The sequence below is a fragment of the Schistocerca cancellata genome, chromosome 7 (assembly GCF_023864275.1).
Source record: "Schistocerca cancellata isolate TAMUIC-IGC-003103 chromosome 7, iqSchCanc2.1, whole genome shotgun sequence".
In the NCBI taxonomy this organism is placed as follows: domain Eukaryota; kingdom Metazoa; phylum Arthropoda; class Insecta; order Orthoptera; family Acrididae; genus Schistocerca; species Schistocerca cancellata.
In genome coordinates this window covers 210498532-210522350 of record NC_064632.1, presented here as the reverse complement: position 1 = coordinate 210522350, position 23819 = coordinate 210498532, and the positions used below count along the sequence as shown (strand labels likewise).

Below are 23819 nucleotides of genomic sequence, written 5' to 3'. Positions count from 1 at the left end.
CAAATAGAATCCCTTCCTTAGTGGAAGGTCGTAAACAAAATGCAAAATAAACGCTTTATACAAACAGTACTGTGCTGCTGCTGGTGCTCTCGCTCTCGCTGTCACAAGAACCGCCTAGAACCGCTCGGCCACCCCGGCCGGCTGGTTCCGTAGGACAAATTTCCGATTTCCAAACATTATTTACCAAAAGTTGAATGTCTGCTGTCATATCATTGAAGTTCAATCTTTAGAGTAATGATAACGCTTAGAGTAAGTCTTGAAGGTTCCTTTTATTTAAAATGAGAATTATGGATTTCAGAAAATCTTTTAAAATTATTTTATTTCTTCAAGGATACACTGTTTTGTTAATATTGCAGGATTAAAGTTTAAACTTTCTCCACTGTAGCCTGCAAAATGATTGAACCTACCGTAGATAATCAATTCAAAAACTGATATTCAGTTCAACCTCGTCAGTTAATAAAAGCCCAGCCCTTCGCACCCAGCTACTAAAATTTCGGTTCAAAGCGAGTTTTCACCCAAGTTCATTGCCCTACACGCAGTCAGGTAACACCGTACACGGAAACGGTTGCAGTTCCCGGATAAGCGTGGATCACGACAGGGGATTTTGCGCATGTTTACGAGGCGGCCGCCGTATCGCCTGCCACACTGCTGCGCCGGACAGCGGCAGCCCGGCCGCCCTTTAACGGCGAGGTCCATCAGGAAGACATCAGGCGCCACGCAGATCCCGGGGATAGCTGCTGTCACGTCACGAGCTCTCGCCGCGCGCGCGGGCAGAAGCGACAGAAGGGGACAGCTGTCCACAGCAGAGCGGAGCAGCCAGCGACACCCGCCCACGCCGCCATCAAAACGCCCACCTACGCTGCGAAATTGGAAAAGTTTACAGGGACATCGCGGCAACCTCTGCACATTCCTGTGGCGCGCTTTTCACTCCCTTTTTCACGAAAAGTGGCAGAATGTCAGAGGAAAACTACATTCTCAGGTAAGTTCGGGGAGAGGGGGGGGGGGGGTGAGTGAGAGAAACGACATGAGGCTTGAAATATCGGCACATTTCATTCCAAAGCCCTAGCTCGGTGGGATAGCCGCGATTTCTTTCTACGACTAAACTCTGCCATTTTACTTTCTTCATATCTACAAGCTGCATCTAGTTACACGGTGACAATTACTGAACTATATGAAAAAAACGTAAATTAGCTACAAACTATGGCGAAATTAAAATTATATTAATACCTTCAGCTGCTAACGGGTGTTGATATACACTAATGGCCATTAAAATTGCTACATTAAGAAGAAATGAAGATGAAAAACGGGTATTCATTGGACAAATATATTATACTAGAACTGACAGGTGATTACATTTTCACTCAATTTGGGTGCATAGATCCTGAGAAATCAGTACCCAGAACAACCACCTCATGCCGTAATAACGGCCTTGAAACGCCTGGGCATTGAGTCAAACTGAGCTTGCATGGCGTGTACAGGTACAGCTGCCCATGCAACTTCAACACGATACCACAGTTCATCAAGAGTAGTGACTGGCGTATTGTGATGAGACAGTTGCTCGGCCACCATTGAACAGACATATCCAATTGGTGAGACATCTGGAGAATGTGCTGGCCAGGGAAGCAGTCGAACATTTTCTGTATCCAGAAAGGCCCGTACGGGACCTACAACATGTGGTCGTTCATTATCCTGCTGAAATGTAAGGTTTAGCAGGGATAGAATGAAGGGTAGAGCCACGGGTCGTAACACATCTGAAATGTAACGCCCACTGGTCAAAGTGCCGTCAATGCGAACAAGAGGTGACTGAGACGTGTAACCAATGGCACCCCATACCATTACGCCGGGTGATACGCCAGTATAACGAAGACGAATACACGCTTCCAATGTGCGTTTACCGCGATGTCGCCACACACGGATGCGACCATCATGATGCTGTAAACAGAACCTGGATTCATACGAAAAAAATGACGTTTTGCCATTCGTGCACCCAGGTTCGTCGTTGAGCTCACCATCGTAGGCGCTCCTGTCTGTTATGCAGCGTCGAGGGTAACCGCAGCCATGGTCTCCGAGCTGATAGTCCATGCTGCTGAAAACGTCGTCAAACTGTTCGTGCAGATAGTTGTTTCCTTGCAAACGTCCCCATTTTGCTGACTGAGGGATCGAGACGTGGCTGCACGATCCGTTATAGCCATGCGGATAAGATGCCTGTCATCTCGACTGCTAGTGATACGAGGCCGTTGGGATCCAGCACGGCGTTTCGTATTACCCTGCTGAGCCCACCGATTCCATATTCTGCTATCAGTCATTGGATATCGACCAACGCGAGCAGCAATGTCGCGATACGCTAAACCGCAATCGCGATAGGCTACAATCTGACATTTATCGAAGACGGAAACGTGATGGTACGCATTTCTCCTCCTTATACGAGGCATCACAACAAAGTTTCACCAGGCAACGCCGGTCAACTGATGAGAAATCGGTTGGAAACTTTCCTCATGTCAGCGCGTTGTAGGTGTCGCCACCGGCGCCAACCTCGTGTGAATGCTCTGAAAAGCTAATCATTTGCATATCACAGCATCTTTTTCCTGTAGGTTAAATTTCGCGTCTGTAGCACGTCATCTTCGTGGTGTAGCAATTTTAATGGCCAGTAGTGTATATCAACGGGGACAGGTGAAAATGTGTGCCCCGGCCGGGACTCGAACCCGGGATCTCCTGCTAACATGGCAGACGCTCTATCCATCTGAGCCACCGAGGGCACAGAGGATAGCGCGACGGCAGGGACTACCTCGCGCACGCCTCTTGCGAGACCCACATTCTCACCTTATATGTCCATACACTACATTCGTAGTGTCCCACCCACACACACTCATTACTCATGGAAGACGTTCTTACCAAGTCCCGTAAGAGTTCGGGGAATATGCGTGCAACTGCACAGAAGAAGAAGGTCATGGCTGGTGTTGTCAGAACTATATACTTGTATGGATATGGTGTCTGTTCCTTCGGACATGTCCGAAAGAATAGACACCATATCCATATCAGTATACAAACTATGGTGATCACACTTTGTTCAAAATGCAAACGTCACTACAGATATTCGGATTTAAGTTATGACATGTTCGATATGCCTGCTGTAATTATCGATGATGTGGCTCAGACGAATAGCTAAATTCTGCATGGCCCGTTGAAGTGTGGGAACATCGATGCTGTCGATGGCCTCCTGGATGGCAATTGTCAGCTCAGCAATGGTTTTGGGGATATTGCTGTACACCTTGTCTTTAATATAGTCCCACAAAAAGGAGTCGCATGTGTTCAGATCCGGAGAACATGGTGGGCAATCTAGACCCATATCAGTGGCCTCTGGGTACCCCAGAGCCAAAATGCGGTCCCCAAAGTGCTCCTCCAGAACTTTAACCACTATTCTGCTTCGATGGGGTCGAGATCCGTCTTGCATGAACCACATATTGTCGAAATCAGGCTGACTTTGGGTAATGGGGATGAAATCTTCTTCCAAAACCCATGCGTACCGTTCGGTAGTCACTGTGCCATCAAGGAATATCGCACCTATTATTCCGTGACGACATTGCATACCACACAGATACCCGCTGAGGTGAAGAGACTTCTCGATCGCAAAACGCGGGTGCTCAGTCCCACAAATGTGACAATTTTGCTTATTGATGAACCCATCCAAATGAAAGTGGGGGATCCGTCGCTAAACCAAACCGTGCATGCGCATACTAATTCCTATTACGCCCCGACGCCCACCGTGCACTTTGAACGTCCTAACGCAAACAATTCAAAAGTTATGACGATTTTATTTCATATAGTTCAATAATTGTCACCCTGTATGTAAGACAGCACACATACTCCGCAGCTGTTGAACACCGAATAAGACGGCGCAGATTTTATGGCACTCGACTCGAGTATAATATGACTGGATTTCAGATCGCAGTTTGGTCCATTTTGTTTGCATTTTCCCAGGTTTCACTAAATCGCTTGGAATGAAATCTGAGATGGTTCCTTCAACAATTCGAAGCAGGTCGTAAGGGGATAGATATCGATCCAATATTTGGAGGATCGAATCTGCCTTACTCTCATTTGCAACAATTCAGCGACATTGCTGAAGGGGATGTCCCATCGAAAGTTTGGCTCCTGGAGATCTTTTGGCGCGAAGGAGTGAGTCAGTCGAGCCTCAGAAAGCCTGCAGGACTGGTCCAGAGAGATCGTGCTCCGCCTATCACACGTAAAAGTGTTATTGCGTAAAAGTGATAATTGTGGAGTGTTGTCAGTAGCAGATCCCGAATGTATAAAGTGAAATATTTTGTGGAACGGAATTGAAAGTCGCACCAGAATTAAAACGCCATAGGACTGTGTGTATGTGTGTGTGATCAATGTGAGAAATTGTTGGCGCATGCGACTACATATTGGGACTCCGTTATAAAGGAAGCAGCCGAGATTCGCTTAAGGAACAACAATTTCAACAGAGACCAGGGGTACGCACTCAGCAGGGCATGGGGGCGGGCGTTGGACGTCGAAAGGAAGCAGAGACAGATGCGCGACTTGGGAGTGGCAGTTTCCAACTTGGCACCTGCCCCTGGCGCCACCTGACGTCACCGGTGCTGCCACAGGCAATAGCTCCGCCAGTTGCCCGGGTCGACTTATGCGCGTGGGCCACATTGGGTCTATCTGATTGGCTGCTGATGATGTCTTCATGCCTATATAAGCGAGAAACCGTAGCAGCCCCGGCACTTACTCTGTTTTATGTTCCCCTTTTTTATCTCCTTATCATTTTATTCTTGTTTTAGTTGTCGTGTCTCTCGGCTGAAGACCGGCGGGTTGTACCACTGACAGCCCTCCCCTGCCCATATGGGGCAGGGGAATGAAATCACAATAAAGAAAAAACAAAAAAAAAGCAGCCCCAGCAGTCAGTTAACTCCTGACGACGATGGCGGGGATGGCCATCGAAAGCTCGAGCATTTTATTCGAATTGATGCGGCTGGAAAACCGAGGACGTTTTATTCATCAATGTGAGAAGTTTGAAGCTAACAATTATACTTCGTATCCTGACAAACTGTTACGTAATGGAAGGTCGATCGTGCAATAGCGAACCGGCAATGGTAAACTCATGCAAGAGAGTAATAAATAAGTAACTCCATTTGTGGTGTGAATGCAATCTGAACCACTAGAGATATGTTACTTCTATTTAAAGTGGAATAAAGTAACTGTTCCGTATAAAAGTATTCACATATTAAAACTTCTTCATTATTAGTAGAATACTTTGGAAGGAGCAGGATCATAGAACAAGGTGGGAGAACAGATAGGCCATGCGTCGTAGGATCACGATCAGAACAGTAATTACTGTTGCATGTGCCCTGAGAGTAAGTTTGCTCTCTATATTTGGCTACCTGTTAATGTCCGACGCCTAATTTTCCAACCAGACAGACTATACCAAAAAAAATAATCAACTATAAAAGCAAACAAACGGTAGGGGAGCTCATATCTTCCCCAGTGTTGCCCACTTCCAGCGTACATCGACCCTAATGTCTTCTGTACCCTAAACTTTAATCTTTCTTGCAGTACAGAGCGCTGGGCAGGGCACTTGGTGCCCTCGTGAATGATGGGGAAGGGTGGAGGGAGGGAGTGGGGCGTGTTCATTTCAATGGAATTTGTCTTAAGCGCAGTGTTTTGTCATTCCACCGTCCCATTAGGTCGTAATGCTATTAGACATCTCATGTCTTTAGTTCACGACACCTACAATTTTTGAAATCATGGAAGTGAAACACAGAAATGTATTGCGCGTATTTTCATTCGTGGAGACTAAATAAAAGTAGTAGATTTTACGTCGTACAGCAGCAGCCAATGTCGAAGTTAGGAAGAGGAAAACGACTGCAGGTGTTTGCAGAACAGTCCACGACACGGGGACGCCTCGCCTCGGATCGAGCCGGGCGGCGATCTCGCAGCTCACAGTCACTGTCCGGCGTTAATTGCTGCCGCGCTGCCCGTCCCAGGCGACCTGCCGCCTCGTTAGCTAATGGTCGGCGCCCGAGGCCCGCCTTCGCGACCAGGCGTCGCAGCCAGCAGCCTCCTCACTCACTGGTGCTGCCTTCCCAACACACTGCTCTCCACCATCGGGTATTTACACCTTTACTGAGCACATAATGAAATCTGTAGATGGTAAAATACCGCCAGATGGGATCTTTTGTGACTTACCGAAGACTTTCACTGGGACTTACCGACGACATTGACTGTGACAGCCATTATATTATATTAGAGAACGTTTTATACGTAGTTTTCCACATACCTAGTTTCTTTGTTACTTAAGAAACAGAATGCAGGAAATTACCCTAGGCTGTTCCAGTAGTACAAAGTGGGTTACCCCTTCATCTTTGTGGGGAGAAATTACACTACTGGCCATTAAAATTGCTACACTAAGAAGAAATGCAGATGATAAACGGGTATTCATTGGACAATTGTATTATACTAGAACTGACATGTGATTACATTTTCACGCAATTTGGGTGTATAGATCCTGAGAAATCAGCACCCAGAACAACCACCTTTGGCCGTAATGACGGTCTTGATACGCCTGGGCATTGAGTCAAACAGAGCTTGCATGGCGTGTACAGGTACAGCTGCCCATGCAGCGTCAACACGATACCACAGTTCATCAAGAGTAGTGACTGGCGTATTGTGATGAGACCGTTGCTCGGCCACCATTGAACAGACATATTCAATTGGTGAGACATCTGAAGAATGAGCTGGCCAGGGCAGCAGTCGAACATTTTCTGTATCCAGAAAAGCCCGTACAGGACCTGCCACTTGTGGTCGTGCATTATCCTGCTGATATGTAGGATTTTGCAGGGATCGAATGAAGGGTAGAGACACGGGTCGTAACACATCTGAAATGTAACGTCCACTGTTCAAACTGCCGTCAATGCGAACAAGAGGTGACCGAGACGTGTAATCAATCGCACCCCATACCATCACGCCGGGTGATACGCCAGTATGGCGATGACGAATACACGCTTCCAATGTGCGTTTACCGCGATGTCGCCAAACACGGATGCGACCATCATGATGCTGTTAACAGAACCTGGATTCATCCGAAAAAATGACGTTTTGCCATTCGTGCACCCAGGTTCGTCGTTGAGTACACGATCGCAGGCGGTCCTGTCTGTAATGCAGCGTCAAGGCTAACCGCAGCCATGGTCTCCGAGCTGATAGTCCATGCTGCTGCAAACGTCGTCGAACTGTTCGTGCAGTGGGTTGTTGTCTTGCAAACGTCCCCATCTGTTGACACAGGGATCGATACGTGGCTGCACGATCCGTTACAGCCATGTGGATAAGATGCCTGTCATCTCGACTGCTAGTGATACGAGGCCGTTGGGATCCAGCACGGCGTTCCGTATTACCCTCCTGAATCCACCGATTCTATAATCTGCTAACAGTCATTGAATCTCGACCAACGCGAGCAGCAATGTCGCGATACGATAGACCGCAATCGCGATAGGCTACAATCTGACCTTTATCAAAGTCGGAAACGTAATGGTACGCGTTTCTCCTCCTTACACGAGGCATCACAACAACGTCTCACCAGGCAACGCCGGTCAACTGCTGTTTGTGTATGAGAAATCGGTTGGAAACTTTCCTCATGTCAGCACGTTGTACGTGTCGCCACCGGCGCCAGCCTTGTGTGAATTCTCTGAAAAGCTAATCATTTGCATATCACACCATCTTCTTCCTGTCGGTTAAATTTCGTGTCTTTAGCACGTCATCTTCGTAGTGTAGCAACTTTAAAGGCCAGTAGTGTATATTATAGAAGCTTTTATACGTAGTTTTCCACATGTCGAGTTCGAGTCTCGGTGCGGCACACAGTTTTAATCTGCCAGGAAGTTTCATATCAGCGTACACTCCGCTGTAGAGTGAAAATTTCATTCTAGAATGCAGGTAATGTCCTAAGCTGTCTAGTAGTATAAAGTGGGTTACCCCATCATGTATGTGGGGAGAAATTACATCTGGAATGCCACAGGATTCGATTATTGGCACACCGCTGTTCTCGTTTTATGTTAATCATCTGCCATTTTACTTGAATCAGGCGGCAGAGTTAGTCTTGTTTGCAGATACTGCAAGGTTATTGTGAAGCCGAGCAAAGAACGTCAACAAAGAAAGTAGGAAACTACCTTTCTGTGAAAATTACTGACTGATTATTGCGGAAATAGGATAGCTTTAAATTTGGAAAATACTTAGATCATCCACTTTTGTATTGTCAAAAATATTCCGCTTTCCAATTACATAGTATAGCAACCAGAAATAATAAACAGTACAGAAGATTCTAAATTCTTAAGTTGTAAATATTGATGTTAATATAAACTGGAGGATCCATACAGCAGAGCTGCTAAAACATTTACATCCTGTTACTTTTGCCATAAGAATAATTGCCCAGTTTGAAGATACAGAAGCCAGTAAGTGAATTTATTTTGGATCTTTTCATTTAGAGATGTGTAATGGATTAATATTTTGTTGTAGCAAAGAACTTAGACAAAAATTATTCACTGCAGATAAGACAGCATTTGCGGTAATGTGCTCCCCGCTCACCCACGTACAGCTTGGAGGAACCAGCTGGAAACATTAATCACAGCCTAACCGTACAATTATTCACTCATAATGTTTGTTAAGTGCCGCTCATCTGAGTTTGAGAGTAACAGTCGTATTCACAATTACAACACTAGAAGGAAAAGATGATCTGCACTGCCCTTTAATGAATATAGTTACGACACAGAACAGGATGAAGTATGCAGCTATAAAATAATTTAACATGTAAGAACGTCCGAAAGCTAGCACAAGTGACTTTCTCATTAACAACTTCATTTGTTGAAATTGTTTAACAAAAGTAATTATTCACAGAAAAAAATCGTGTCAGTCACCAGAATGTAGCCATATAAATGTATTTTTAATATATTTTGAAACACCTCTATGAGTTCTACGTTCTGTTGAGACGCTCTACATCATAAGGTTTATCCTGAATATGATCTATGGAACAAGTAACTAAGCAACTATCAAACTTGTTACCCACTAGCGAGTACCATGAATCATCCATCATACCGCGCGTGTGTGTGTGTGTGTGTGTGTGTGTGTGTGTGTGTGTGTGTGTGTGTGTGTATTTTCTGTGTATGGGCGCTCAACGATTATCTTGTCACCGTCCGCACTAAAATAAAAGGAAATTAATGACGTTAAAATTTACAAAATTTTACTAACAGATAAAAGTCAGTTTCACCTTGCTTTCCCTCTCTCCCAGTCACATTATCATGCAACCTTTAAAATACTGCACGTTTCATCTAGTGTTCTGTTATTTCACAGGTAATATCAGAAGGAGGTTCAAATAGCTACAAAGGTATTTTTGTGTGGCTTGGCACATGGATGAACAAGTTACCCGTATACCAACATCTCAAAAAATGCCTCCCAATATGATTGGCAGAAAGTCGGACATTTCACAGAATCTTAAAAGCTGTATTACATTTGTCCCATTGTCAGCTAAAATTGAGGGCATATTTTCAGGTAAACTGACAGCTGCCCACTTGTCTGAAATTAAAACATGCTCATTTAAAGGGCGAAGCACTGTGATTTGTACATCACACGCACCAGAATTAGGAGCTGCTCTCGTTGGAGCAAGAAGCCATGCCTCATTGGACTGTGTCTATTATCTTGGCTTGCCATGAAGAACAAAAAAACGGGGCGTAGAATAGCGTCGACGTACTTCTGGACTGTAAGGGTGCCGCGGAAAATAACCAAATGGATCCTGCTACGAGAAGGAATGGCACCCCAGACCAAAACTCCTGCTTCTAGTATGTCGTATGGCGGACGAACAGTCAGGTTGGTATCCCACCGCTGTCACCTCCAGACATGCCTTCGAACTGGAATCTCATTGACTGGAGTAGACTTGTCATCAGTGATGAGTCCCGCTATGAGCTGAGCACCAATGACCAACGAAGATGTGACCAGAGACGCCCCGGATGGCGTTATGATCCAACCAGACTGTCGCACGCCATACGGCCCGACAAACAGGAGCTATGGCCTGGAGTACCATTTCTTTTCATAGCAGGACCCCTTTGGATGTCATCCGCGGCATCCTTACAGCACAACGGTACGTCGATGATATTCTACGGAAGCAATCGTGGGCTTACATTTCAGCAAGATAATACTCGCCCACGCACGATGAGAGTTTCTAATGCTTGTCCTCGAGTTTGCCAAATCCTGTATTGATCAGTAAGGTCGCCAGATTCTTTCCAATGGAGAACTTTTGAAGCTTTATGGGCAGGACCCTTCAAACAGCTAGGAATATCGACGTTTTAATGCGCCAATTGGACAGAATCTCGCACTGTACCCCTCAGGAAGACATCCAACAACTCTATCAATGCGAGCCTGAATAAGTGCTTGCATAATGGCCATAGGTCGGCCAACTCATTAGTGACTGCTTAATTTCTGAAGATCTCTCTTGTGGATACAACATCCAGGTTTGCTGTAATTGTGGTCACTTGTTTGTCTGCATATGTATATCTACCGATTACCATCCCACTCGGATAACTTCTTCGTGGTGCGTCTTATTTTTTCTTAGAGTGTATTTACATGCAACTGCTAGATTCATGGTTTGAACATTCATACACGCTGAAGCGCCAAAGAAAGTGGTACAGCCGAGCGTATTAAAATGCAAAGATATGTAAACAGGCATAATACGGCGCAGCAGTCGGCAACGCCTACATACACAAGTGTCTGGCGCAATTGATGCTGCAGTGGCATGTTATCAAGGTCTAGGTGAGTTTGAACGTGGTGTTATAGTCGGTGCACGAGCTATGGGACACAGCATCTCCGAGGTAGCGGTGAGGTGGGGACTTTCCCCTTACGATTGGTGAATATCAGGAATCCGGTAAGACATCAAATGTCCGAAATCGTGGCTGCCGGGAGAAGATCCTGCAAGAACGGGACCAACGACGACTGAAAAGAGTCATTCGACGTGACAGAAGTGCAAACCTTCCGCAGATTGCTGAAGATTTCAGTTCTGTTCCATCAGCAAGCGTCAGTACGCGAACCATTCAACAAAACATGCTCGATATGGGCTTTCGGAGCCGAAGGCCCACTCGGGTACATTTGATGACTGCACGACACAAAGCTTTACGCCTCGCCTGTGCCAGTCAACATCGACATTGGACTGTTGATGACTGGAGGCATGTTGTCTGGCCGGACGACTCTCATTTCAAATTGTACGCACCTCATGACTCCATAGACCCCGCATATTAGCAGAGGGGACTGTTCAAGCTGTTGAAGGCTCCGTAATGGTGTGGGCCGAGTGCAGTTGGAGTGGTATGTGACCCCTGATAAGTCTAGATATGACACTGAGAGGTGACACGTACATGAGCATCCTGTCTGATCACCTGTATCCATTCATGCCTGTTGTGCATTCCGATGGGTTTGGACAATTCCAGCGGGACAATGTGACACCCCACACTCCCAAAGTCGCTACAGAGTAGCTCCAGGAACACTCTCCCAAGTTCAAACACTTCTGCTGACCACCAGACTCCTCAGACATGAACATTATTGAGCGTATTTGTGATGTCTTGCAATGTGCTGTTCAGATTATTCAAAAATGGTTCAAATGGCTCTGAACACTATGGAACTTAACATCTGAGGCCATCAGTCCCCTAGAACCTAGAACAACTGAAACCTAATTAACCTAAGGACGTCACACACATCCATGCCCGAGGCAGAATTCGAACCTGCGACGGTAGCAGTAGCGCGGTTGCGGACTGAAGCGCCTAGAACCGCTCGGCCACAACGGCCGGCACTGTTCAGAAGACATCGCCATCCGTACGGACTGATGGACAGCCCTGCCGGATTCATGGTGTCAGTTCCCGCCAGCACTACTTCAGACATTAGTCGAGTCCATGCCACGTCGTGTTGCAACCCTTCTGCGTGTTCGCTGGGGCCCTACACAATATTGGGCGGGTGTGCGAGTTTAGTTGGTTCTTCAGTGTATGAAAATTAAATTCTCCCGCGCGTTCTCAGTCTGTTGTCATAGACCGCGATCGCCCCCAGATAACGCTAGCTCAGAAGATGTCGCGAAGTTAATCCATATAGCTTCCGTCGAGGCGCAATTCCTTCTCCCCCAACGCAACGCGGCGAGTGACGTCATGTGGAGTTGCTGAACGAGCGGAAGGCGCGCCCGGCTGCATGTAAATCGCCCTGTAGCGATGAGCTCTCCCCTTCCCTTCCCCCTTCCTCACCAGCGTGGGCGGTCGCATTACCCCGGATAAATATTTGCAGCGCCACTTACGGCGGCGGAACTTGCCGCGGCTGACGGCTTCCGCAATATTTCTGGCGGTGCACACAGCCACCGGCACGGCGCCTCCTGCAGCTGCTGCCTGCGTGGGTGTACTCGCCGCTGGATAAGAAAGTTCCTTGTGGTGACTTTCCACCATAAATAGTCACACCCCGTAGTCTTTCTTGCTTTGCCAAGATGTGTAGTTACTGTTCCTGTTTCACACATAGTTACGTACCATTGGCCGTTCTATTCGCACAGTGCATGACAGGTGTGTGGAACATCCCCGTCATACGAGGCTACAACAGCCGGAAAAATCGGCGGCAGCAGAACACTGCCTAATTGAGGGACACAAAATGAAATTTGAGGAAACTGTTGTGGTTGCCAACATTTTCGGTTTTTGGAACAGAGTCTATATAGAGGCGATTGAAATTAGGTTGGCTAATAATTTAATCAACAGAGACAATGGGTTTCCTCTTAGCAAAACGTGGAATCCTGTATTATCTCGCATCAAAACTGAACGTTCTTCAGTGCGGCCTTGATTGCGATATATCGTTGCCAGCAGTGTTTCACTTAGGGCGGCGTCACCTCCCTGTTTTGGAAGGCAGAAACCGTGATGGGCGGCGCATGCGCCGCGTACTGAACGGTGGTATATATAGGACGTCGATTTGCAACCTGGCGTCAGTTCTCAGCGGGACTCATCAGCAGAAGCAGCAAAAAAATGGCTCTGAGCACTATGCGACTTAACTTCTGAGGTCATCAGTCGCCTAGAACTTAGAACTAATTAAACCTAACTAACCTAAGGACATCACACACATCCATGCCCGAGGCAGGATTCGAACCTGCGACCGTAGCGGTCGCTCGGTTCCAGACTGTAGCGCCGAGAACCGCACGGCCACTCCGGCCGGCGGAAGCAGCATTTTCCTGAAGATGGCGACCAGTTGTATCGCCGAAATATCGAGTCAATTTGATTTTAGGATCCGGCAGCAAACCCGAAGAGACTTTCGCCATTCAGAAAAGTTCAAAGATATTGTTATACCTGTTACACACTCTTGTTCTCCCTGAAGACAGCTACGGTAGAGACGCTGACAGCAAAATGACGGCAGTTTATAGTATTTCCGGCAGTAGCCGTCCAGCCAGAGGAAATTACAGAAGTGGAGCACTTGCAGTTACTACAGAGAAACACGTACCACAGGAGCTGACTCTACAATAGCTTAAAGCTGCTTCAAAAAATCTTTCAGTATGACTGTTGACAGTAAGGACGAGTCGATGAATGAATCACTATGCCGTTCAGGAGATGGTCTGGCTTATTGACGTTCCGAATACAAATGAAGGTGCTGTACACTAAGGTGACAAACGTCATAGGATAGCGATATGCACATATGCAGATAGCGATAGTATCGCGTGCAGAAGGTATAAAACGACAGTGCACTGGCAGAGCTTCCGTTTGTACTCACGTGATTCACGAAAAAGGTTTCCCACGTGATTATGGCCGCAAGACAAGAATTAACAGACTTTGAACGCGGAATGGTATTTGAAGCTAGAAAGCGCGGGGCATTCCAGTTCGGAACTCATTAGGGAATTCGATATTCCGAGTATCAAGAGTGTGCCAAGAATACCAAATTTCAGGCATTACCCCTCACCACGGACAACGCAATGGCCAACGGCCTTCATTTAACGATCGTGAGCAGCGGCGTTTGCATAGAGTTGTCAGGATTAACAGACAAGTAAAACTGCGTGAAACAACCGCGGAAATCAATGTGGGACGTGAGAAGAACGTATCTACAAGGCCACAGCGGTGAAATTTGTCGTTAGTGGGCTAAGGCACCAGACGACCGATGCGATTGCCTTGTCAACAGCACTATATCGCCTGCAGCGCCTCTCCTGGGCATGTGGTGACCATATCGGTTGGACCCTTCCACACTGGTTGGACCCTAGGTGACTGGAAAACCGTGTCCTAGTCAGATGAGTCCCACTTTTGGTAGATAAGAGCTGATGTTAAGATTCACGTGTTGTGCAGAAACCCCCCCCCCCAATAATTGTGTTGTCTGTGCTTATATGGAATGATCCAAATGAAGCGATCACTGACTGGAAATAGTTATGTTCGGCTACTTGGAGACCATTTGAAGCCATTCATGTACTTCACGTTCCCAAACAACTATGAAATTTTTGTGTTTGTCAATGCGCCATGTCACCTCAGTGTGTACAGTGTACAGCCTAGACCAAAAAGCGCAATCTCTCCACGGCAGCTGGCTACGGTATTACAGGCGAAGAGATTCGCTATCAGACTGTGAGCAGAGGAGAATCTACGTACGTCTTGCAAGGATCTAGCACCTTCATGGGTACAGAGAGCGAGTCGGCGCTGAAATCTCTATCAGCTCCTGCAGCGAGATAAAATATCGTCACAGAAGGCCCTAAATCTCTGATAAGGTAAGAGAGCAGCAACGGAGTAAACCTGTTGGGGTCCCTGGTCACTCAGAAATTAGTAGTAATTAGCAAGCTGATAGTCGTGCAGCGGAAGAGGCGACAATTTCATTTTTTGGACCGGAACCTGTCGTAGCCATCACTAAGGCGATGGCAAAGTCTAAGCTACGTAGTTGGATCAGGAGGCAACACGTAGAATGTTGGACTAAACTCCAAAGACAAATATATGGCAAGAAAATGATTCGGAAACCATGGTTTAAGAGAAATTCTGCAGTTTTGGGCTTGAACGGAGGTAGATAAAACTCATGGTAGGTATAATGACTGGCGATGAGAAATTAAAAACAAATACCTGCATATAGATAAAGAGACCCCTGAGTGCAGTCTGTGTGCTGTAGGGGATGGAACTGAATCACTTTTAATCTTCTAATGCAAACCGCAGGAGACCAAAAGACACAAATCTTTTGGATCAGTAATCGCTGAAGAGATTTTATCTGATGAATACCTCGTAAAGAGTCTCCTACTACACTCCAACGGTACTGGTTGGCTTTACTGCAATGACAGCGAGAGGTACTGCACAAGAAACGTAGTTACGGTACTGGCAACTGAACTAAAATAAATCTCGTTTTGTCATCCCGATCAAATCAAATCAAATCATAATGAATCAGATCAGTCACAGGGGCTGATTCTGTGATACTGCAAGTATAAGCGGAATCGAGAGACAAACCAGATGGCATGCTGGGCGTATTTTCAGATCGCAGATGCATGCACTTGCAATGAAGATACCTGCCTTACTACTTCCCTTCTATATAACGATCCATTTTATGTAAACAACACTAACTCTCGTATTTTCCATTCCATAGCAGATGTACCTCACGGTTTCGTCCCTCCTCTATTCTTGTATATCCTCTACAGCACATATTCTTAAGCCCCTCTCACCTCTCCATCTCTTCCAACTCATCGACAATGCTGCCTTCTTTTCCTGTGTACCACCTACCAGAAATCCAACGATCCCTTCAACTCATCTAATCCAACTCCTGGTGCAGATAGTGTTTCCTCAGAATCAAGCATTCCCAGACGCAGCTACTAATTATAGAATGTATCATGTGCAGTTTCCACCCCCACGATTTCTACCTCATATTATTCAAATAACACACTAAAATACCTCAGACTAACCGTAAAAAGTAAACTAACATGGAAACCTCACCCAATAAGCATCCAAGAAAAAGCCCCCAGTATTCTGAAACTGCTGGAATACGGCCGCTGGTGGACACTTTCACCGACTCCTAATGCCAGCAGCCCAGCGACCACGACAGATGCGGACAGGTAGCCATTCTGCAGCGACGTCACGCTGGCGGATGCCCTCGGCTCACTTAAGAACAGACACACTGCAAAGGATCTGGTGGACAATGAAAAACGTGCCGATGATTGGCGGACCGTTGAAAGCCCTGAGATGGAGTGTAGACACAAAAGAACCAAGAATGCACACACAGAGGCAGATGGAACAATGGAACAGGATTGAAGAGGATTGCAGAAAGTCGGTGGAAATGTCCACAACTTAGTTGCTTTAGTGTTTTACAACGACACAGCATAACACCCAAAGTTATTATTTTTTTTTCAAAATGGTGCTGGTTGTGAACGCCTTCCAACTTATGTAAGAATCAGTCTGCTTAAAAAATGTCAGAAAGTTGCTTATAAGTCACAAACGCCAGCAGATTCTTAGACGAAGCTCAAACATGAGATTGCCCAGTCCTCACAAAGAGACAGCCGTTGTATAGAAGTGTTGTTTGGCTGCTTTTACAGCGACTAAAGAATAGAGGATCACAACAGTAACCAAAGAATAGAGGATAACATCAGAACAACGCTGGTAACAACTCCGACACGTGAGGAAAATGCCAGTTCCCGAGACACATACCACCCCACACACAATGGAATATTTCCATCCTGCACCGGGAGGCTTGCTCACGAAACTGCGGCGTTCAAAATTTGGTTTGACAACGACAAAATCACGAGGACGAAAAATTCGAGGAGTCTGTGAACTAAGGAGGGTAAAAGTGAAGGCAGAGTTGGTGAGACAGTGCGAAAATAAGGGAACATCGAGGCTCTTCCACCCATCGCCTACTTTAGACTGCTGATTTTGTTCTGATCGCCAGTGCCATCTAAGTGTTCATCGTCACCTTGTGACTTATTATTTTCGTGTTTCGTGTTAAATGGACGCATCCTTGTGGTTCAATGCTTGGGAATGAGGCAGTCAGCTGAAACTTACAGTTTCGTTACCTAACTTCTGCCTGCCGTCACCGTAATAGCACTGGTTTGGCTACACAACCCACAGCGAGCAGTCAACGCAGAGACCTTTCCGGGGCCTCAACACAAAGTTGCGGAACGCCATTGAGAGCTGCCAATTCAACACTGCACACTTATTAGGAGATGCTCTGCACTGACCCAGCGTCATTCACATCACCACACGACAAATGACTACGAAGAATTGTGAGGTGACTCATTTCCCTTTCTTCCCCCTAGGCCGTGCGATTCTAGGCGCTACAGTCTGGAACCGCGAGACCGCTACGGTCGCAGGTTCGAATCCTGCCTCGGGCATGGATGTGTCTGATGTCCTTAGGTTAGTTAGGTTTAAGTAGTTCTAAGTTCTAGGGGACTTATGACCTCACCTGTTAAGTCCCATAGTGCTCAGAGTCATTTTTTTCTTTCCCCTAATAACTGAATCATGTCCACACCCAATCAAAATGACCGTAAGATTTGTAGTTTGTGTGAAAGGTCTGTAATAAAAGCAAACATTTCAAGTTTTAATCATCTGTTCCACAGCGTATCAGTCCCTCTGCTGTTTGATTTCACTGTATGATCGTAGTACTTACTTAATTATCGGTTGCCAGGATGGAACGATATCATTATTTACAGGATGAGTCATAAATGAGGAAAAATATGCCAAGGACCGCATGCTGCTATGCGTAAGACATGACGAACCGTTGTTAATTTCGTTCTCCTCGGTGTACTGTGTTCGTAAAACAAAAACACCTGTTAACCATTGAACGAGATACCGACGAGCCTCACGATCACGACATGTCATTCACCCACAGAAACAACACGTGACACACCATTGAGCTGATATGTATCTGCCAGCGTTTGAAAGATACGAGAAAGAACAAATCCCATCGTAATGTATGTGAAATTGTATCAGGACTTGTGAATCACACGTTGCCGGCGATAACGGAGTGTACAGCCTCATGTTGGGGAATGTGTGTCCCGTTAGCGGAAAGAGTGGTCAACGGCGGAAGTAAAACTGCGGCGTGCATGACGTGTTTACAACACCTCTGCGCTACTCACTCTGCCCGCTACTCGCCGCGTCGACAGCTGCTAACGGCCACATCTCAATGTTACTACAGTACCGTGGCAAGTTTCACAAGCGAGGAATACGCCGACATCCACCTCACCTACGGGCTTGCAGATGGAAGAGCTGACGTTGCAAGGCAACTGTATCACGAGAGGTTTCCTAGCCGGCGCCTTCCATCCGCAAAAACGTGTTACTCTGTGGACAGGCGCTTGAGGGAGTATGGTGCATATTAGCACCTCCAGGACTTAGTGGTCGTGGCCGACCGTCGACGTACAGTGTACAGTGCAGATGACGAAGAAAAAGTGTTACAAACTGTCGCGAAGGACCGAACAGTAAGCACCAGGTCTCTCGCCACTGCGGTCGGTATGTCACGATCTACTGTTCTACATCTACATCTACATTTATACTCCGCAAGCCACCCAACGGTGTGTGGCGGAGGGCACTTTACGTGCCACTGTCATTACCTCCCTTTCCTGTTCCAGTCGCGTATGGTTCGCGGGAAGAACGACTGTCTGAAAGCCTCTGTGCGCGCTCTAATCTCTCTAATTTTACATTCGTGATCTCCTCGGGAGGTATAAGTAGGGGGAAGCAATATATTCGATACCTCATCCAGAAACGCACCCTCTCGAAACCTGGCGAGCAAGCTACACCGCGAAGCAGAGCGCCTCTCTTGCAGAGTCCGCCACTTGAGTTTGTTAAACATCTCCGTAACGCTATCACGGTTACCAAATAACCCTGTGACGAAACGCGCCGCTCTTCTTTGAATCTTCTCTATCTCCTCCGTCAACCCGATCTGGTACGGATCCCACACTGATGAGCAATACTCAAGTATAGGTCGAACGAGTGTTTTGTAAGCCACCTCCTTTGTTGATGGACTACATTTTCTAAGGACTCTCCCAATGAATCTCAACCTGGTACCCGCCTTACCAACAATAAATTTTATATGATCATTCCACTTCAAATCGTTCCGCACGCATACTCCCAGATATTTTACAGAAGTGACTGCTACCAGTGTTTGTTCCGCTATCATATAATCATACAATAACGGATCCTTCTTTCTATGTATTCGCAATACATTACATTTGTCTATGTTAAGGGTCAGTTGCCACTCCCTGCACCAAGTGCCTATCCGCTGCAGATCTTCCTGCATTTCGCTACAATTTTCTAATGCTGCAACTTCTCTGTATACTACAGCATCATCCGCGAAAAGCCGCATGGAACTTCCGACACTATCTACTAGGTCATTTATATATATTGTGAAAAGCAATGGTCCCATAACACTCCCCTGTGGCACACCAGAGGTTACTTTAACGTCTGTAGACGTCTCTCCGTTGATAACAACATGCTGCGTTCTGTTTGCTAAAAACTCTTCAATCCAGCCACACAGCTGGTCTGATATTCCGTAGGCTCTTACTTTGTTTATCAGGCGACAGTGCGGAACTGTATCGAACGCCTTCCGCAAGTCAAGAAAAATAGCATCTACCTGGGAGCCTGTATCTAATATTTTCTGGGTCTCATGAACAAATAAAGCGAGTTGGGTCTCACACGATCGCTGTTTCCGGAATCCATGTTGATTCCTACATAGTAGATTCTGAGTTTCCAAAAACGACATGATATTCGAGCAAAAAACATGTTCTAAAATTCTACAACAGATCGATGTCAGAGATATAGGTCTATAGTTTTGCGCATCTGCTCGACGACCCTTCTTGAAGACTGGGACTACCTGTGCTCTTTTCCAATCATTTGGAACCTTCCGTTCCTCTAGAGACTTGCGGTACACGGCTGTTAGAAGGGGGGGCAAGTTCTTTCGCGTACTCTGTTATGCGAGTACTCCTTAGAAAACACTACCATCCCTTTCACATGCAGAAGGTACAGGTATTATTGCCGGAAGACTACCAGAGGAGGAATTCTACAACTTTATACTACGGCGTCAGACCGACGACCAGCATTTTTCGCCAGCAGTACTGTTCACGGACGAAGCCTATTTCACGAAGGAAAGTATACTGAATTCGCATAACTGGCACGAGTGGGCGGAAGAAAACCCACACAGTACAGTGACACGAGGATACCAACAACGATGCGGTGTCAATATCTGGTGTGGTATTATTGATCACCATCTCATAGGGCCACATGTGTTACCACAAAGGCTTACAGGAGAGCGGTATCTGCGTTTCCTGCATGCTACATTACCGGCATTGTTGGCCTCTCATAAGAACCTCTGGTACATGCATGATGGTGCCCCTGCTCACTTCAGCGGCACAGTGCAACGCCTTCCCTTCGAAATGGATCGGTCGTGGAGGCCCTGTAGCATGGCCAGCAAGATTGCCAGACCTGAATCCACTGGATTTCTTTTTGTGGGGCCATCTGAAATCTGTGATTTATGAAGGACAGGTTGTTGATGTCAACACCCTTCAACGCAGAATACAACATGCCTGCGATATTACTCAAAGAGATACAGACATGTTGGATCGTGTTCAGCAATCCTTCCTGAGAAGAGTTCAACTTTGCCACACACAGCATGTCCGTCATTTCAAACAGTACTTACAAACCGCCATTGCAGCTTCTGGTCATGTGTTTCTATGTTAGTTTCGATTTGTATAGCTGTATTGTATTCGTTTGTATTAACTGCCACATGCCTGTGTAGTTGTATTTTGTATTCTGCATCTATGTACTCGTTTCTTAAAACTAAGTCTGGGACACAAAAAACAAATTATAAAACATGTATCTACAGTAGTGCATCCCCTCCTCACGTTCCTTTCCCTATGCCAACTGGCCACGATACATAATACCGGGCAGCGTAACCGGTACGAGATATATGTGGGTGCTGTCATTGCTCGCAGTGTCACGCAGACCGTCGCTCGACGCTGCATACCTCGCCTTCTCGTGAGCGGATAGACTACCTACCACACCCGCATGTTTTGCCCTGTTGCCGTTCTGTACCCTTGGCTAATGTCGGAGAACAGTAACACCCAAAAATCCACATCATATTTCCAGATTTTTACCATTCAATTGCATTGTCATTTACTGACACAGGAACATGCGGAAAACGAATTTATGTTTGTAGCTCAGTGTGTGACAATTTGCATGACATATTTTTCCTCATTTATGACTCACCCTGTATTTGTCATTTCCAAGACGAGAGTTTTCAGTTCACTATATTTTGGCGCCCAGTACAGGGTTTCAATTTAATTTCATTCTCACGTTTTTCCTAGTGTTAGTTCTAAATTTTCAGACCAGACTCAAAAAGAATAATCTCCACAGACCTTTAGTGAAATATGCTAACTCTACGTGTAATATCAGGGGCCAAGACTATATGTTTGTGTGTGTGTTGAAAATGACCTATATGAAGAAGACATAACTGTGGCTATTGTATTTATTTTTGGTTCCCATAGCCCACCCCCCCCCCCCTCGCCCCAATATTTTGTGAAGTAGTTTCAGAACATGTAGTTCTTTGTTGCGAATATACTGCTTCACGTTTTCATTCATCCGTTTACTGGTAGCAGCGCAGACATCAGCGTCATATTGTTTGTCTCAGTTCGTTCTGTGGAGTGATTGCAGTTTGTGGTCATGTTTTCCATACAGCTGACGTCTGGGGGATAAACATGGAAACCGACAGGCCAGTTGAGGGAATTTTGTGGGAGTAAATACGAAGCACGTCTGTGGGGAGTAGACCAATTCAGACTTCACTAGAACAAACAGGCCAACTGAGGAAAGGTGGGGGCGAGGGAGGAAATAAAAGCCCGGCTCTGGGAATATTAGAGTCCTCTGGATCGAATTCTCGCGATATTAGAAAACCGTTCATCTCAGTTAACCAAAATGAGGAAGGAGAATGTAACATAATTTGCATAACTGGAATACGAGCTAAGCCTTAGCAATCAGATGATTGATGGGTAGATCGCTGAAGTTAGCTGCGCATTGGTGACTAAGTACAAAAAGATACGGACGGGGGTAAATGGACGAATCCTTATGGTTGAGTGCTTGGGAATGAAGCATTCGACTTCCGCTTCATGATAACGCTGTTTTAGTTACGCAACCCATGATGAGCAGTCAACGGAGAGAACATTCCGGGGCCTCGCCACAAAGCTACGGGACACCAATAGGAGCTGCTGGTTCGTCGCCACACAGTTATGAGGCAGCACGCCTCACTGACCCAGCGTCTGCTGCCTACACCACACAACAAATGAATATGGGAATGGTGAGATGATTCCTCCCTCCCACCCCTCTGCCACTTAGCAGCTGAGTCGTATCCACATCCAGTCAAATCGGCACTGAGATGTGTCTTGTGTAAAAGGCACTATAATAAAAGTAAACATTTCACGTTTCAATAATTTTATTTGTCTCTTCCATTCGAATATCAATCTCTTAACCTTATAACCTTTTGCTGCTTGAGTTCGCTGTATGATCATGGCAGTTATTTATTATTGGTTCCCAAGTTTGGGCGGTAGCATTTGTAATTTGCGTGTCATGTCATGCCTGAGATTTTTGAGTTCACTACACTACTAACGGGTGGAATATGAGGTAGCATCCCTCCACCATGCAGCAACCCCACAAAGCCTTAATCTAACAGTGCTCTTATGATAACATTGCCTGGATTTTCACTCCACCAAAAATTTACCACACCCTCAAAGGCCTCGAACGCCATCCACTCTGCCTTTCTTTCGTATCCGTCTCCCTTCACCGCTAGGATCCCGCTTTACCGTATTATTTCGGCTCTCTTCTGTTTCACACTGGACACTCACCACAAACTTTACGCCAGTCATCCTACCGTTTCATCAATGATAGTTAACCCAAGAATGCTACCGCACTTTTATCAACACATACTACCAATTTTACACAGCCTTCACATCCTACCCAAATAAATATCCACCCTTCAAGGCTTTTTCTTCTATTTTAAATAGAATATTCCTCTTCCTCTCCATATCAGGGCTCCCCTCTTCTCCTTCTCCTTCTATCATTTTCCCCTCGTCCAAAAGGGTTTTCCTCGAAAACCTTCTTCACCTATTGTTCCTCTACCTTCTGTCCAGGAAAGTGCCCCATTTTTATAAAAGACTGTTCTCAAACGAGTGTGGTGACTTTCTTGAAAAATATTATCATATATCGATGTCACTCTGGAGCGTAGTGCAACATCTATTGAAAATTACTTCACCTGCAATAATAATGTGTAACCTACTTTTTGAAGTCCCCTCGTACATGCAAGGTGATGCAGAGAGTTAGAGATGTAATTAACAACCGTAACAGTGCCCTTGTACATGGAAGGTGATCCAGAGACAGGGTAAGGTATGTAATTGACAACTGTAACAGGGAAAACAAAGAAATTGTATTTAAGTGGTATGAAGAATTTCTCTTTTTTTTAGGAAAGATGTACACATAAAAAGCGACACAATTTGTAGAACATATGGACAACCACAATAAATATAAATAAATACAGGAAGGGTGGTGGAACAGACTGGAACAGACTATGTGGTAAGAAATTGAGAAATGACCTGTCTGTCAAAGAATCACTGAGGGGAATGGAACAACATTTCAGAACACTGGGGTGTCAGACAAGCCAAATTACCTGCATATTCTATCATCGATGTGTATTACTCTAACACAGCCTCTGCGGCGTTTTCAAGGCATGTGGAAGAGAGATGGCAGAGTGAAGTGAGTGAAGTATGGTCGGATATCGTAATTCTTAGCTCATTGTTAGACTAAAGAAATCCCGGTCTGAACAAAGATTTCAGTTTTTCACTTATTCGTAACACG

At 45.9% G+C, this 23819-nt stretch overlaps 1 protein-coding gene and 1 non-coding gene across 2 annotated transcripts in view; both read right to left on the bottom strand.

Annotated features, from left to right (window-relative positions):
- LOC126092702 (uncharacterized) overlaps positions 1 to 23819 on the bottom strand; it is a 372947-nt gene that overhangs the window by 174799 nt on the left and 174329 nt on the right. The window lies entirely within an intron of this gene.
- On the bottom strand, positions 2682 to 2756 carry Trnat-ugu (transfer RNA threonine (anticodon UGU)). Its single transcript has one exon. It is a non-coding gene; the product is annotated as a tRNA-Thr (tRNA).